The 17289-nt window shown below is 29.4% G+C and overlaps 1 protein-coding gene across 1 annotated transcript in view; it reads right to left on the bottom strand.

Annotated features, from left to right (window-relative positions):
• ZnT77C (Zinc transporter 77C) overlaps window positions 1–17289 on the bottom strand; it is a 46292-nt gene that overhangs the window by 21855 nt on the left and 7148 nt on the right. The window lies entirely within an intron of this gene.

Here is a 17289-nt window from a genome sequence, read left to right as displayed (position 1 = left end):
ACCATTAACATTTTGTTGAACATCATAGGCGAACAATTTTCAACAACCATTTAGCTGTCCTCTGTTTTATATAACTGTCTTCATTAATATAACACTGTGTTTTCATTGTAGGATTTTCCACCTTCTTAAACGTTCAGATTAGTCTTGCTAGAGGAATGGTAACATTTAAGAAAGTTATGAAAATTTAATTTTAATCCTCTATCACCATTTGCTTCACTATAACATCATCACCAAGGATCAGCATCTCTTCTGTTTACGACTGAGTTGCAATCTTGTCCAAATTTTTTATACCATCTAAAAATTAATGACTAATGTTGCTCAGGTCCTCCTCGAAAAGCATTAAGTTCTAATCGATTTCTGGTTTCATGTTTTAATTTTCTATTTGTGGGAGGGTGAGCTTTCAGTTCTAAAGGAACAAGACAAAATAATAAGCAGTAGATTAAGGTAAGCCATAGAAGACAAATTAAAGATGAGGTATCTGTAATGGTGAGATTCGAGAATATTAGGTAAAATGATAGATTAAAATAAATAAACTCTTTTAAAGATTGGGTAGTGAAATAAATAAGTAACGAACGATCCAATTTTAGTTAGAAATATAGGTAAAACATATTATTCTTTTATCAAATAGGCCTGGATATTCATTAAATTTATTGTTTCTCAATATATATTTTAAGTGAAAAATATGTATAAAAATAAAATATATATTAATACCCTAATGAACCAATGAAAATAAGTAGATAAACTGAATCTAATTAAATAATTTGCCTAAATCTAGCACATATGACAAATTGAAGATATTATGCAAATATGCAATAATATAATAATTTATTCTTTGAACCTTTTAACATTTTTTTTTTCAGTTATCTACTTTATGGAGCTTTTGAATAGTTCATTTAATGACTATAAATATATTACTCTAATATAATTTCTATATTGAAAAGAGTGCAGTGCCTAATTGTATTTGTTATTGTTTAATATACAATTATGTACTACATCTTTTAGTATTCCATGTTTATGATTATAACATAAAAGTAAATAAAAATCTCTGAAGTTGTTGCAGTTCTGAAAATAATTTTACTCATGATACTTTAATAATACTTTGTAGATTATTAAAACTTAACGGAAATTATATTTAATTAAATGTCATTTAAAAAAGGTTAGTGAGTGTGAGTTTTTGAGATAATTTGCTTGTATTTTAATATAAAGACATATACTACTATAATTAATATTAATTATCAAACATATTTCTGATATGATATTGAAAATACAATCAAAATTATCAAGTTTTTGTGATATTGACATGAAATTTTTAAGTTATTGTTTATTCTGTTGTGAGAGAAACATAATTAACTTTATAAATTGAGGTCGAATTTCGATCACTAGTAGTTAGTGGATCTATATATTCTGTATATGTATTATGTATTCCGCTGTAAAATCCTTATTGATGTAATAAATAATACGGTATATATTTGTTCGCACAATAACAAGAAAGCGATGATGTTTAATTTTTTAAGGTTGATAAGACTATGTTGTGTATACGTTTTTCTGTTATCTAACCACCTCTACTATTTGGGATACATTCTACATACATAAGAACAATACGATTTCGTTCTTATCTTCTATATTTGAAATAATTTGGAAGCAAATATTTGAGGATTATTTACAGAGCACATAGGAAAACACGACAATTGTACGCCTATGTTTATTATATGTCGTGATTGTTAATACATTTTCGCATGTTTTGCCTATTGCAATTACGGAAACTCATAATTTAGATAAAAATCAGTACCGAAAAGCTGACAAAATAATGGCTGAAATTAATGTAATTACGCATCAAGTATTGATATAAAATCCTATGTCCTATTATTATACAATAGATGTAATGGGAGAAATTATTAATAAAATATTTTAAAATATTTAGATTGTTTTTTAGAGTATTGTAAAAAATATATTCAATTTTTTTTCCATAAATATTTTTAGATTTCTGTAGATTTTTAAAAATAAATGTTATATACGAGGAAGGTCCGATAAGTACTTAGCCTCACCACCCCACTATTGCAAGAAAAATTTAATGTCGTGCAGTAAATTCTGGAGGACGGCTACACCATGAATGGCCAAAAAAAGATTGAACAAGATGGGTTGTATGGAACAAAAGAAATCGACTTTATTTCCTAGACAACGAACGATTTCTTCATAGAGGGCAATCACGAAGTTCCGTGATACCAACAGCAAGTATCAAGTAGGATTTTGGGAGAGAAGTAAATACTTTCTCTTAGTAATAAATGGAGAAATGTATAGGAATCTGATTACTATTATCTGACAAATATAAGATTAATATATAATACAGATATATTTAAGTAAATGTCAGTAAACAAAGTTGAGTCATGATTTGAAGTTGTTCACTGGATATTTAATTACTTAAATTTAATAAAATTATTAAAGAGTATGTAATCAACTTTTGTCATTGCGTATTAAAGAAACAGGAAAATACACCTGTATACATCTCGATGGTAAATTAACTTGGAAACATTGTGAAACATCATCTATTTTATCCAAAACGAAAAAGATTTGTTTATCAGTCAATTATAAAGCCATTTCTATGGGCTGCTTCTTATATTCGTTAATTATATCATTTTATGGAACAGAATAAATATAGAAACTACTATATATAGCTAATTACTAGAAGATTTCAGTAAAAAATAGATATGAGTTATTTTTTGCTTAGTAATTTACTTTTCCTGAGACCAGACATTAGAATTACGTATGTCCAAATGTTTTGTAACAAAAACTGATATAACCGGGCAAGTTTCACTGAATTATTTAAGTAGATTTGTCACGGTTTTATCTAACCTATTTAGTTTATTCATTTTAATGCATTAGATACAGATAAATACAGTTGTCTTGATTTAAGTTATTTATTTAGTTACAATATTAAAAACATTTGTTCTGTGAAACATTTGAAGATTTAATATTTAAGATAATTATTTGACCTTAATTAATTTATAGATGCTGTTGTTGTTATTTAGTAACAGTTTGTTGAACACAGCTGATATTAAGCTAAAGCATCTGTATCTGCGTGTAATTATCATCACTAATTTTATAAAGAATAAACGCCGGTCAATATATTGAAAATTTATAGTAATATATTAATAATGATGAGGGAAAAGGTTATCCACATTTTTCAAATTTTGCGCGATTGAAAGGACGCTTATTTTACATAGAAGATGATATAAGGATTAAACACATTAAACTTTTTTACATTAAAAACATTAAGAACATTGAACTTTTTTAAAGGACCTTTAGTCCCAGCAACATTCAATCCTAGTACGTTATTATCGACGAAATAAACTCGCAGTTAGCACGCACGGCTACACGCTGGGTAGAAATTATGAATTCTCATTCAATATTTTCTTGGGTATTCATTTCCTTCTTCTTTATTTTTTCTTCTACAAATATTCTCTTATGGCTAACCTTGGACTTTAATTCTTATTTGGTCTTGAATATTTATTTTTAATGAGTTGATATAACAATAAGGGGTAATAATCAAGAATATGAATAATGTGGTTATTTCCCTATAAAGTTTTGCGTTTTTTTTTTTTAAGTTATTGGCTTAACGAACAACGATTAGTTTAATAATACTTGGTGCAAAACGTTAATGAATGGTGAAATTTTATTACTTGGAATAACCTTCTTTGTTGCTGTATACATGTGTTATACAGCGCTAGTGTCATTCAGAAGACCATCCAAGGAAATCTGGCGGAGGAGGATATAACGATACTCACAAATAATTTTATTAAAGCTACAAACTGTCCAGAAGGGACAATAACCATGTAGATATTTTCTGTCCTCTCTGTAGGAGCGTGATTTTTAAAAGCTTTCATTGAAAGTATTTTTGCATAATATAAGTATACAAAAATGAACATAATATACACCAAAAAAAATGTTGCAAACCATAAAATGTTAACTCAAAAAATTGGATCCTTTGTCGTGTTTTTAAGAATGTTCAAACTCTATTTCCAAATAGTGATATCGGAGTTATCACTTTGACTTTATTGACGAATAAATAGGGATAGGATAAAATTCGAAATGTCCCAAGGTCGTTAAATATTTAATAATTCAGGCAAATTTTCTTTATTGAATTTGGCGATACATTCGTAATACAAAGAAACCTATTTTTAGACCTGTTACCTGAAAAAATATATGTAAATTTGAGGGTCTAAATTCGATTATCGGCTGGTATTGTTGATACCATCGAGTGATATAAAGTTTCATTCATTTATAATAACTTATGTTTATTAATTGTGACTACAAAATCGAATGATCTGTGTGTTTATATCATATTTGAAAACAAAAAACCACAGAAATATTTTGTTGTTATTAAGTTGACATTATCGAACTAATGTAATGGTAAAACATAAATATTTGTGCAATACAAATTTAATAACATATATATTTTATTATCTTCCGAAATTTTGAATATTTGTAATGTTAAGGTAAGGGGGTCGATCGCCGAGGAAACTATCGATATTACGGTATATTGATATTTTAAAAAATATCAATATATCGATTTGGATATTATCGGCTAAAATATCGATATTTTTTCGGCATTCCTATATTAAGGTACTGATAGCTTTATAGTGGATTTAGAAAATATATTGTTTACTTGACAAATAAAAAGTGGATACTTTAAATCAAACCGAAGAACAATTTGCTTTTGTTTTAAGTGTCAAGTTTGAAGTGTAAAGAAGGTTTCTGTATTCAACCGCAAACATTTGTAAATTTTAAATCTAAATTCTTACCAACTAGGGTTTAGCTTTAGCTATCGACTAACGAGTGACTAACTCAGATATCTTCCCAGAAGACATCCGGTCTTACCCAGCCTGGTTACTGGCGTGCTAGGTGTTGTTACCAACTTACAATTGGTTTATTTGTTGTATTGGTCCTCACTTTATTTCTATACTAATGTTTTTTACGTATTAACATTGCTGTTTTTTTTGTCAAATACGATTCACTGTACTACTAGATCAAATCATTTGATCATTTTGAGGCTGTGTCCTGCTGACTGGGTTCGACTGGTATCGACTGTTTCAGTCGTGTAGATTTAGTTACTATTTTTGGTTCTATTAGTTTCATTCGACTAATTTTTAACATTCTAGTTCCGTCGTCCTAGCCGCGATCTTAACTTAATAACGGCATTTGAAAAGGTTAAACCAGACGATATATATCAGCCGGTATGTTTAGAGTAAAACGAGATGGAGCCTTATATTATATTCCTATTATATATTCATGTGTTCCTTTTATTCTACAATAAAAGGAGGTAAAGCTAGTATACCATCCTTTACTTACTTACACATGCTATCTTCCACAAATGGAACATACCACCATGGCTACATTTTTTGATGATACTTATAATATTTGCTATTTTAGATAACACTAAATAAGTAACTACATTACAAGAGGCGAGTAACAATATAAATAACTGAATCAAATCTTGAATCTTGAATAAAAGTTAAAATAAAAAAGTGCATACACCACGGTAACAAAAAATTACACTGTCATCTCATATAGCAACAATGCCAAGTACCTTCGAATGAATTGATCTCGTTCATTTCATTGGAAAAAGCATATTAAAAAGAAAAAAAACCTATAAAATACATGGAGTCCAGTTGTGAGAATGTTCGTTGTGTGAAACAGTCGATAGTCGCAAAACAGTCGAAACAGTCGATAGTCAAAAAACTAGCGACTGAAAATAGTAATTACTATTTTCAGTAAAATGGACGGTTTGACTGTTTCTTTCAATTCGTGGTGTCAGACGAAGATGTATGAATCCTTTCCTGTATAGATTGTGAGAGAGGAAAGGACGGAGATAATTGCTTGGAGCGGTTAATTATACAAGTGTTTATGTTTTCCAGCGATTGTATAATCCAGACGGAGATGTACATATTCCTTTACGTACTAACTTTAAAAAAGAAAAAAAATCACTGAATATTATTAACATACAATTAATAATTTAATTTTAAGGAATTACTTTTATATTTGAATGTTCTGTGGATCTGTAAAAAGGAATGGAATTTTTCTATGGAATGGAGTAATACCCTACAAATATTTTATCGTATTTTAATATGTGATTCTATTTCTCAAAAATATAACCATAAATAGTATATGAAAATTAAGATCATAGAAAAAAAATCCATGGTATAATTAAAAGAGTTTTTTTTAAATAAAATATATGCTTTAGTATTGAACGGAAATATTTTTTAACAAAAATCGAGAGTGTTCAAGCGAGAGTCAAATCAAAATGTCAACTAAAAATATATTACCTATTATTACCATAAAAACAGTCGAAATTATTGTAACATTTATATTCTATAATTTATCATTCAAAATTTTAATCATTTTACTCTATATATATATATATATATATATATATATATATATATATATATATATATATATATATATATATATATATATATATATATATATATATATATATATATATGGATATATATATATATATATGGATACATTTTTGTCAAGATCGCGGTCAAGAACAGTCGATAGTAAAAGGTAGTCAATTACTAAATAGTCGATAGTCGTTTTCAGTCAATAGTTCCCAACGCTTGCGAACAGTAATATGTATAAATTATAGGATAACCTACTAATAATAATATACTAAAATTTGTTGATCTTATCATATGTGCATCAAGCTTTATGGCTATGAATAGTTTGGCCCTCCAGGTCATCCAAAAGTAACAATTGGGATATGACGGAGCAGCATCACTATGAATATAATAGTGTTTTTTGGGTGACAGGAGGTTTCTTCAGAATAGCTCACCATTACGATATGGAAAATAAGAATTCTATATATAGAAATATAAGTTAGATTAATTAATAGTTGTTTGCACTAATACTGTTGGTACGGTACTGTTGCTTGTGGTTGATAAAAAACTAATATTAAATATGGTTTATTTAATATAATTTAATATGCACTACAATATTATAATAATTCTACAAGGTACTTTGATAGAAATTAAATTCTAATAACAAAAAAGTAATAATTTCTAATAAAAACAACGGATTTCATTATACTTATGGATATATACATAGATAACGAAATGGATTAGGGAGATTATATTAGATTGAGTGTATCTGTTTGAATATGTTGTGTGTGTGTTAACATTAGGCTAATCGATCTTCCTTCAGATTTCAATAAAATAAAAGTTAGCTTATTTTTTTTTGCTTCATGGCCATCGATGATTTTTTGATTATACGCTATTGTTACGCTATTGTTTATAAGATTGCGTAAAATCTTGCAGTAGGGCTAGTAAAAAATAAATAATAGGAGTGATGATGGTAACATTTAAGTAAAATATATTTGGTTTCATGTAAGTTGATTACTAAAATACAGCGAATTAATTTTAAGGAATTTACTAAAGTTTTAGAAACATATGGTCTATTCAAAGTTTTTTTTGTACATACATGATCAAGATGTTTAATGTATTGCCTGCCCCAATTTGTAAATTCGTTTCGCGTTCAGACAATATTTTCCTTCTCATTTTATTCTAGTTAAAAAGAGACACAATGCTGTCTGATAAACTCGAACATCTAACGGAACCGGCATGTCAAACTTGTCCGGTTGTCAAACGTATGTAAAATTCTTGAAGACAATAGTAATAAAAGGTTTTAACTCTAACCTATAAACTATTGGGGTTGTATAATTAATTGTAGTTTTTAGATATTATATAATGTTATATTAAATTATATTTGATACAATTTTTGTTCAATTATTTTATTAGATTAGAATTTTGTTATATGTCAAAGCCAAACTGAACTAAAACCCGGAGTTGATGTGGCAACAATGCGACGTTTTGACATTACAAATTTAGATGACGTAAGTACAAAAAAACTTTGAATAGACTATACATACTATTTTCGAACGATTCGATGTCCATTTAAATACTAATAACGGAAAGTTATACTATTTCTGGTTAGTTCAGAGAAAATTGATGCTAAACGTCATTGAGTGCATAATTTTGATCGAGTATGTGGATTTGGAAGCCCAAAATGAATGAAATCCCATCACTTGAAATTCCTGTCGATTGTACTAAAGGTGGGAAAAACGCCTTAAGCTTTACCAGTTGGATGGATTCTAATAGTTAATTGCCTTGCTCAAGTCTTACTCCACGTTGTGTGGAGAATTTATTACAAAGACTGTCTTCATGCCCTTTAGCTAATAAAAGGAATTTTAATAATTTAGAATCAGTAATAAAGGAGAATAATGTGGTATATACCGCTGAAGTAATAAGCCGAATGAGCTAAGCTAGAAGAGCTTTTGTTTCTCTAAGACGGTGTGTGTGGAAGAAAGAAAATATTATAAACACGATAAAAATCCATATCTTTCGAACGCTTATCTTGCCAATCCTTTTGTATGGCTCAAAAACTTGGACACTATTAGAGTTTGTTATCTGATATGAGGTCTGAGCAACAACTTCAGAAATGCAGATTATAATAGTTTAGACATGCCTATCAAATGAAAAGCGAACGAAATCGACATATCGGGTGGAAGACGTAGCGACACAACATGTGACGAGACTTAGTGAGGAATGTTTGAAATCCTGCGGCAGCAAATACGTGTCGGTTGGGAAGATTTTTTTATTTGAAGCCTTATTGTGAAGAATCGATACGGTGTATTTTATTCAAAATATTGTCCTTCGATAGTCGTTACTTTTCTGCAGCTTTCAGCTAATCTACGGATTTTATCTATAAACAACGATGTATGTTTTAAGTATATGTACGAGACGACCCAATTTTTTGGTGTCTTTTATAAGAAGTGAAGTGAATAAGCAGCAATCAGAAGGAATAAGGTCTGAAGAACACCGTGAGTGAGGTAGTACTTTCTATTTTAATGTTTCCATCGACTTTACAACATGTGGTTGAGCGTTTTCATGCTGAAGAAATAACATTTTATATATATTTGCTCGTATTTCGGTCGTTTTTCGCGCAGTGTGCGGTTCAAAAGCACCAACTGTAGTCGGTAGTGATCCCCAGTGATGATTTAATCGAGTAATTTGTTCGTATCCTCGTCTTCTTTAGGGAATCTTGAGTGCTCTCTATTTTTGGTACCAAAGCCACTAAAATTAATCATTTAAAATGTCCAAAGCTCTAATTCACATGTTGATGAATCACAATCGATGAAATATTGTTGCCATAAGTTTTATACAGCATTCGAAAACCTCTAGATGCCCTTTTCTTCAAATTGAAATAAGATAGTAAAAGTTCCCATAAATAAGTTACTTGGTACAAATTCTGACATATTTAAGGCAAGGAAAAATGTTTAGCTCGCACTTCACGACGAAATAAGATACACTGAAAGGTGATGCCTGTCTTCAACGAAGTTGGTTAAAAATGTACCCGATTCGATAGTGGAAACAGTCGATAGTCGCAAAACAGTCGAAACAGTCGATAGTCAAATAACTAGCAACTGAAAAGAGTAATTACTATTTTCAGTCAAATGCTCAACTGCTCAGTTCGACTGTTTATATCAATTCGTGATGTCAGACGAATATGTATGAATCTTTTATATCCAAGATAATTGCTTGGGGCAGTTAATTTCATATGTGGTTATATTTTTCAACAGTAGTATAAGCGAAACGGAGATTTACACATTCCTTCACGTATTAACTTTAAAAAAGAAAAGGAAAAAAACAATTACTGAATACTATAATAATAATACATAACATGCAATTTATAATTTAATCTTCAACGAAGTAGAATTACTTTTATATTTGAATGTTCTGTGGACCTGTAAAAAGGCATGGAATTTCTCTATGGAATCGAATACCCTACAAATGTTTTATTGTACTTTAAAGTGTTAATTGATATTTTTAAATAATAGAATATAATAAATATAAACAATAGAATTTAAACAAAACCTAAAAACTATAAATGTACAATAACCATAAGTACTTTATAATATATATATATATATATATATATATATATTTATATATATATATATATATATATATATATATATATAATAAAAATGGAGTAATCCAAATATTACCTATAATTGTCATAAAAACAATCAAAAGTATTTTACTATTTATCAATCCCAATAATATTTTTATCCTACTACATTAACAATCTTGAAAAAGATTGTAACAATATGCTGTAATATTAATATATAATATATTGTTATTTACAAGCAAACTAACAAAAAAACATAAAACTACATATATTACATATAAATCTATGTAAGCATAAATTGGGTACATTTTTGTCAAGGTCACGGCTAGAACGACAGAGCCAGAACGTTAAAAATCAGTCGGATGAAACAAGTAGAACCAAAAATAGTAACTAAAAATACGACTGAAGCAGTCAGTGGTAAAAAGTAGTCTATTACTAAATAGTCGATAGTCAATTTCAGTCGATAGTTCCCAACACCACTTTATACCATCTGTTGTATATTCTTTAAAATGGACCTATTAAATCATTGTAAGTAAATTTTTTTTTTATTATATATATAATATAATATTATATAAGAGGATATTGGGAGAATACTATTAAATACTGATTCAGTCAAAAATATTTAACCATTGAGTAAATTGTTTTAAAAAGTATTTATAAATTTTTTTTATTGTTATGAACATTAATAACAATAAATCCTTCTAAATCCGATAGAGGAATAACACTATTAGGTAGAGAGCATTTCTGATACCAATTAAAAATATAATAACTAGCTTAAGATGGTAAGAATTACATGCAATATTTTCTCTTTTCGTTGACCTACTTCGATATAATTATTAAACACTTTCAAATGTTTCGGCAAGCATTTGTTTTCGAGGGGTTTTGATAATAATTCGATAATTTTTCTTCTAATAAAAAAATTATTAATACAGATCACATCACGTCAACGATTGAATATAAACAGCCAATAATAGGTCACTTAATTTAAAAACTAGTTCCTTATTAGATTAATTTGATTTATCAATTAACATTCACCGATGGTGCCGACGATAATTTCCACTCAGGTAAAACCACACAAAAGGCAGCAGATAAACAGGAGGAAATATTTTTGGCAGTCGTGCAATGTTTCTCAAAATATCTAGATTCGTGGGAGACAATATTTTTATCTGGCGTTACGATATCAGTATCTATACGAGTGAGCCAGCGTCAGATACTCGAGCTATTTTTGTAACCTTGATGTCAGTCTGTTGATTATCAGTAATTAAAGTGATACTGAGGCGGTGTTTTTATATGTTTTTAAGGTCAGACAGTAACGCTGATAAAAGGTATCGACGTAAACTTGACTGTTTAATGATTTTTTTCGATAGCACCATCTCTCTGATGCCGTGATATAAAAATATCGTTACCCGGCTAAAAATACGCGACAGACGTTCGATTTTAAATTGTTTTGATTGTTTTGTTTAATTGTTTTTGTTTTCTATAATTCCTGATTATTATTTTATAAGATGTGAAGTATGTTAGATTTTATTTAAATTTCTATTCAAGATGATAACATAGTTATTATCTCATATATAATACTTAAAAACAATATGGTTGTACTAGTTAGAGTAGGTTAAACAGAACCACAAAATCTACCGCTAGGTATTTTAGTGCCATATTGCTTTTCTTTCCGCAGACTTGTAGAAAGTGTAAAGCGGTATTTTAGACTAGAAATAAAAAAACTGTTTTTATTTTCATATTTTCAAAGCTATACCCTTTAACCATATGTCCTTAAGAGGATTGTCCAAAATCTAAATTATTTTGAGAGATGTAGTTGTTTTAGTGACTCGGCATCTAAACCGCGACATTTTTTTATAAATATTTAAAATCTCCTTTTTACCAACAAGGGGGTTACGAGGGTTACGTTCTTCTATCGTATAAGTAAGTATAATAAAAAATTGAATTTTTACTATTTTGAAAAATCTGAAAATATTATAAATTGGTAGAAAATGTCGTTCTTTTCAACAGTCGTGTTTGGAAATAATTCCTGAGTGAATATTGATCAATGATTAACTATTACTATAGCAAAGTTTCTTTTTTTCTAAAGTGACTTTTTATAAAATAAATAAAGATGTACATAAAATAATTCATTTTCTCTGTTGTTACGAAGAAATAGTGCAGAATTATATCATCAAGTCGTTGATATTGTTAAACAAAGTTGTTTGAAGGAAGGAAGATTGTCTTTTATATTAAAACATATGGAAAAGTTAAGCAGATGCTAATGTGCTTCTAGATTCCAGAGGGAAGAGATTGCTTGGTATTTTATTTAACTATTCGATTATTTTTGTATTTTCAATTATGGAAACTTGTGTGAACGGCATGAGATCGGTCTAGAACGGTCGGTAAATTGGTTCCTGTTCTTTTAGCCGGGAATACTAGCCAAGTGTGTGTGCCAACCAATATTTAAACCATTCTTTCCATAAATTTAGTATCTTTTTTGATTTTTTTTCAGTTTTAAAGTGATTGTAAAAGATAATGAACTGACAACTTCAAATGAAATTTTTGTTTTCTTCTTATGCAGATTTAACTCTCTGGCAGATAGCGTATTGAATAACCCAATTAATATATTATCATTAAATAATGAATATTAGAAACCTAACTGATAATATGAAACTTTTATACGGTTTGATAGTATGCTGAAGTAAGAACTACGAATTTTATTTCATAATTCTTCGTTTGACATTAATCACATGCTAGTAAAAGTCCCATTGTACACATCGAAAGCGCTATTGTTGCGCGCGTTTTCTATGACTACTGAAAATTAGTTCAACTAACAAAGGGTATAACATAACCATCATTATTGTTCCTATTAATTTCTACTGCAACATAACGAAACTATTAAATAATACTTGAAAATGGTTTAAGAATTCGAATTTAATGTTGTAATCTAACACTGCTGCACTCTCGCTAATGAATTTGTGTCACGACTCTATTTAACACCTACTATAAACTATTAATTGACAGAGTTTGTAAATGACTAATTAATTATAATCTAACTGGGACACGTTACACATATTTATTAAATAAATTGATATATTTAATGTGAAAATTGGTAAACATTGTGATAAAAAGTTTTTTCCATATTAGGAGAATATCACTGGGCATTCATCCTTTATATTCGAAATTTCAAACATATAAAACTTATCTTTCAATTATCAATAATCAATTGATTTTAGTTATACAATTTTTTTATGATTATTTATTGTTTTTTGAAATCTACTATTGACTTATTGAATGAAATACGGATGCACTACTATTCATATGAATCAAAAAATGTCCTGAATCACCAGCTGCCAAGCATCGAACGAACTGAGGAGATTATTAACATAAGATTGAGGTAATTAAAAATTTTCTTTAATTTTTTTAATTTAAATATTTAGTAATATTTAACCAGTGGAGCCATACAGCTAAAGTTATTAAGTTTTGAAACTGGATATTCCAAATCCTTTTCATCAAATTTTGTTCTATAAATTTCGTAAAGGGAAAAATACAATGAGCGCTCATTGAAAATTGCCTGGTTCTTATGGCGATAATTGCTTAAGTGAACGCTAGCGTCAGAATTCGGTTTCCATCAGGATATTTTGATCATTGGGTTAGTCATTGAAAGGGTAGATCAAATTCTTAAAATGTAGAAATAAATGACGTACAAATCGACCTTAAAACAGTATTGAAGCATTTCTCTAAGGCCAGATATCAAAAGAAGCTTGAATCATAGGTTCCTTTTTGAGTTTCCAATGACGTGTAAGTTTTTGAAGTAAAAATGATATACTATTGCAACGAATAATGATGGGAGGATGAAAAGTGAATAAGTACGACAAGGATATACAAATATCGGGTCCAAATGTCTGGGAAAACTCCACAAACGGTTACAAAACAACACGACGCTAAAGAAGGAGATGCATACTATATGGTGGTTTGGCGAATTGGTTCATCATGAACTTTCTGTACATGTTTAGACTTTCGTTTTTTATTGTCATCAACCAAATGGATTGAAGTTATTATTGAATGTATTAAAAAGGTTTGTCAAAAAGATTTAGCAAATAGTGAGATATATTAGCTGGGAGATGGAGGTAGCATGGATATTACCACATCTGATTACCATTTCCTCAGTTCTCTTAATTGAATACTGTATATATTATAAAATACTTGTGAAGATCATTTGGTTTTAGTTCCTGTTCATCCTAAGAAACATAACAAATTTTGTTTGGGAGACATTATTTATGTTACTGCAACATAATGAAAACTGAAAAAAAATTTTTTTGGTTCGATCGTAGTTGTATACTGTAGTTTTACTTATATTGGTTGTTGAGTTGTTGCAATATTTTCTTTTATCATTCTTTACATTGTTCGGTCGCTCCTATATAACAGATATTCTAGTTACAGCACAGTGGTTTTAAGATTAATAGTGAGAGTTGGGATCAGGGAAAGGAAAAAAGGTTTATTTGTTTTATTAAAGCCAAACCAAATATAAGAGAGAGTTTGTTTGAACGATGAGTTTGTAATTATTCAAAATATTTTAACCCGCATAAAAATAAAGTATAGAATACATAGAAATATTTGTTAAATTTATTTGGTACATACACGGGATAGACAAAATAATATAAACACAAGTTCTGCCCGGTTCCTATAGTCAAGTATGAAGGAGGTTTCTTTATAGTTTGGGTTAACACATCAAAATTAGTGCTCTCCTCCTCTCGTTCTTACTATCATTAGCATATTATTGCCAGATACTGCCATATTCCAAGATGATAATGCCGGCATTCTAGGTAAATTGATTTTTTGCCATCTCCTCTGGCCAGCACAATCGCCATAACAAGTCAATTGAAAAGTCCTCGGCCTGACACATAGATGACGCTACTAGAATTAAATCCATATAATTTTTAGTTAGTCCTTACCCTCAAAAGATGTGTGTATAATTTTGACAGCTGATAATTAGTCTGTGAATCATAGCATTTTGAGTGAAACAACTTTTGCAATAGTAAAAAATGGATAAAAAGGAATCTCGCGTGTTGATAAAATATTGTTTTTCGAAGGGAAAAAATACAGTTGAAGCAAAAACTTATGTTGATGCCGATTTTCCGGACACTGCCCCAGGAAAATCAACCATCAACGATTGGTATGCTATGTTTAGATGTGGTGAAATGAGCACCGAGGACGATGAACGCAGTGGTCGCCCAAAAGAAGTTGTTACCGACGAAAACATTTAAAAAATCTACAAAATGATTTTGATGATTTTTATGGCGTCTGTATTTTGGGATGCACATGGAATAATTTTCATTGACTACCTTGAAAAAGGAAGGACCATCAACAGCGACTATTACATAGCGTTATTGGACCGTTTGAATTGACGAAATCGCCGAAAAACAGCCGCATTTGAAGAAAAAGAAAGTGCTGTTTTACCAAGACAATGCAACGTGTCACAAGTCAGTGAAAGCGATGGCAAAAATTGATGAATCGGGTTTCGAATTGTTTCCTCATCCACCATATTCTCCAGATCTGGCTCCCAGCGAGTATTTCCTGTTGTCAGATCTCAAAAGAATATTCGTTGTGAGGAAATATTCGTGGAATGAAGAGGTGATCGCCGAAACTGAGGCCTATTTTGAAGCAGAGGACAAATCGTACTACAAAAATGGTATCGAAAAGTTGGAGGGTCGCTATAATCAGTGTGAACAAAAAAACTAATTTTGACAAAAAAAGTGTTTTACTATGTTAGGCCGGCACTTTTTAATTGACCTGTTAGTTATTGATTTCAGACAATTGTTCATGATGAACAACAGTGTATCACCCTTGAAGGGAGTTATGTTGAATAAAAAAAAATAATTTTGGCAAAAAAATGTCTTTTACTATGATAAACCGGGGACTTTTCAATTGACCTGTTACTTCAACATAATTGAACCGTTAAATGGAGTTTTAGAACAGAGACTGATGAGTAGATTTCCATCACCAACATAATTAAAGCAGGTGTAAATTATCTTGCAGGTGTAAATTTCTTATGTAGTGATTGAGATTTTTAATTAGTTTGTGAATGAATATGTCAAATTTTCTCCAAAATCATTCTTCCAATCCATTCAATTTTTTTTAAATTTCAAGCATGAAAGTATAACGGTCAAAAAAAGGAAAATGAAATATTAAAAAATAAAACTACGCTCTTCCAACCTTTATCTGATTTATTAAAACAAAATCAGATATAAGATAAAGTTCGCGTGATCATTGAATTTATAGTTATTCAAAATACTTGCCATCAAGCACTTTTGAAACTGAAAAAAGGATAATCTATAATAAAAAACATATTTGCGATATTTATTTAATAAAACGTATTTAGAAATACATACTTCTTTCGCTTAAAGTTCCTGAAACTATTTTCACAGCACTGTATATAATGTAAACAATCTACAATGTATAACATTGTAATCTCATCGTCTGTAATTATGTATAATATGAATAACACACGAGTAATACACAATAGATAAAACACTCGTTTTGGCAGCCAGAAGTATTTCTTAAAATATCTAGATTCGCATGAGAACATATTTTTATCTGACTCTTGAATTTTAGTATCTATACGTTACGCAGTTCAGCCGTAAAATGTTTTAAGTTATTTCTGTAACGGACCTTGATATCAGATACTTAACACATTATTAATATTTTCGAAAGATATTACGTAGCAACAAAAAATATACTATAATTATTTAAAAAAATTCAAAATACTTAGTTCTGAATAACTTTAAGTGATATTGGTGGGGTTAGAATGGAATGTGATTGTCTAGTGATCGATATTTTTCACAGGTCTTAAAAGATAGTTAATATAGCTTAGATATAAAATCTATATATAGTTTATCCAAAGTTTTTTGTACATTTGTCGTCAAGATCTTTAATGTATTGCTTGCCGCAATTTGTAAATTCGGTTTAGAACTCCCGTTTCTAAATTTATTCTAGTTAAAAAGAGACAAAATGCTGTCTGATAAGCTCGAACGTGTAACCGAACATAGAAAAAATTAGAAATTTCACGGTATAGGCGACCTTGGGGAAATGTTTTGTTTAGTTCAATCAACTGTAGCGCTGCGATCGCAAATTGTGATTGGCTAGTTTAAATTCCTGGTGCAGTCACTAACATGAAATGTGATTGGTCGATCAAATTGTGTGAAGTCAGCATTTTCTATGGGCGTCCATTTTTATGTTTGTTGTTTGTAGGTTATGGTTTTTGTTTAGATCACGAAATTTTCGTTTTACGTTGTGCATATTTTCTGTTTTACATTAATTATTATGGAGTAATAATAT

The sequence above is a fragment of the Rhynchophorus ferrugineus genome, unplaced genomic scaffold (genome assembly GCF_030347505.1).
Source record: "Rhynchophorus ferrugineus isolate W39M unplaced genomic scaffold, kcgeb_rfMv2 rfM11, whole genome shotgun sequence".
Classification (NCBI taxonomy): Eukaryota; Metazoa; Arthropoda; class Insecta; order Coleoptera; family Curculionidae; genus Rhynchophorus; species Rhynchophorus ferrugineus.
The sequence above is the reverse complement of the archived record's forward strand: the minus strand, read 5'-3'. Positions and strand labels throughout refer to the sequence as shown.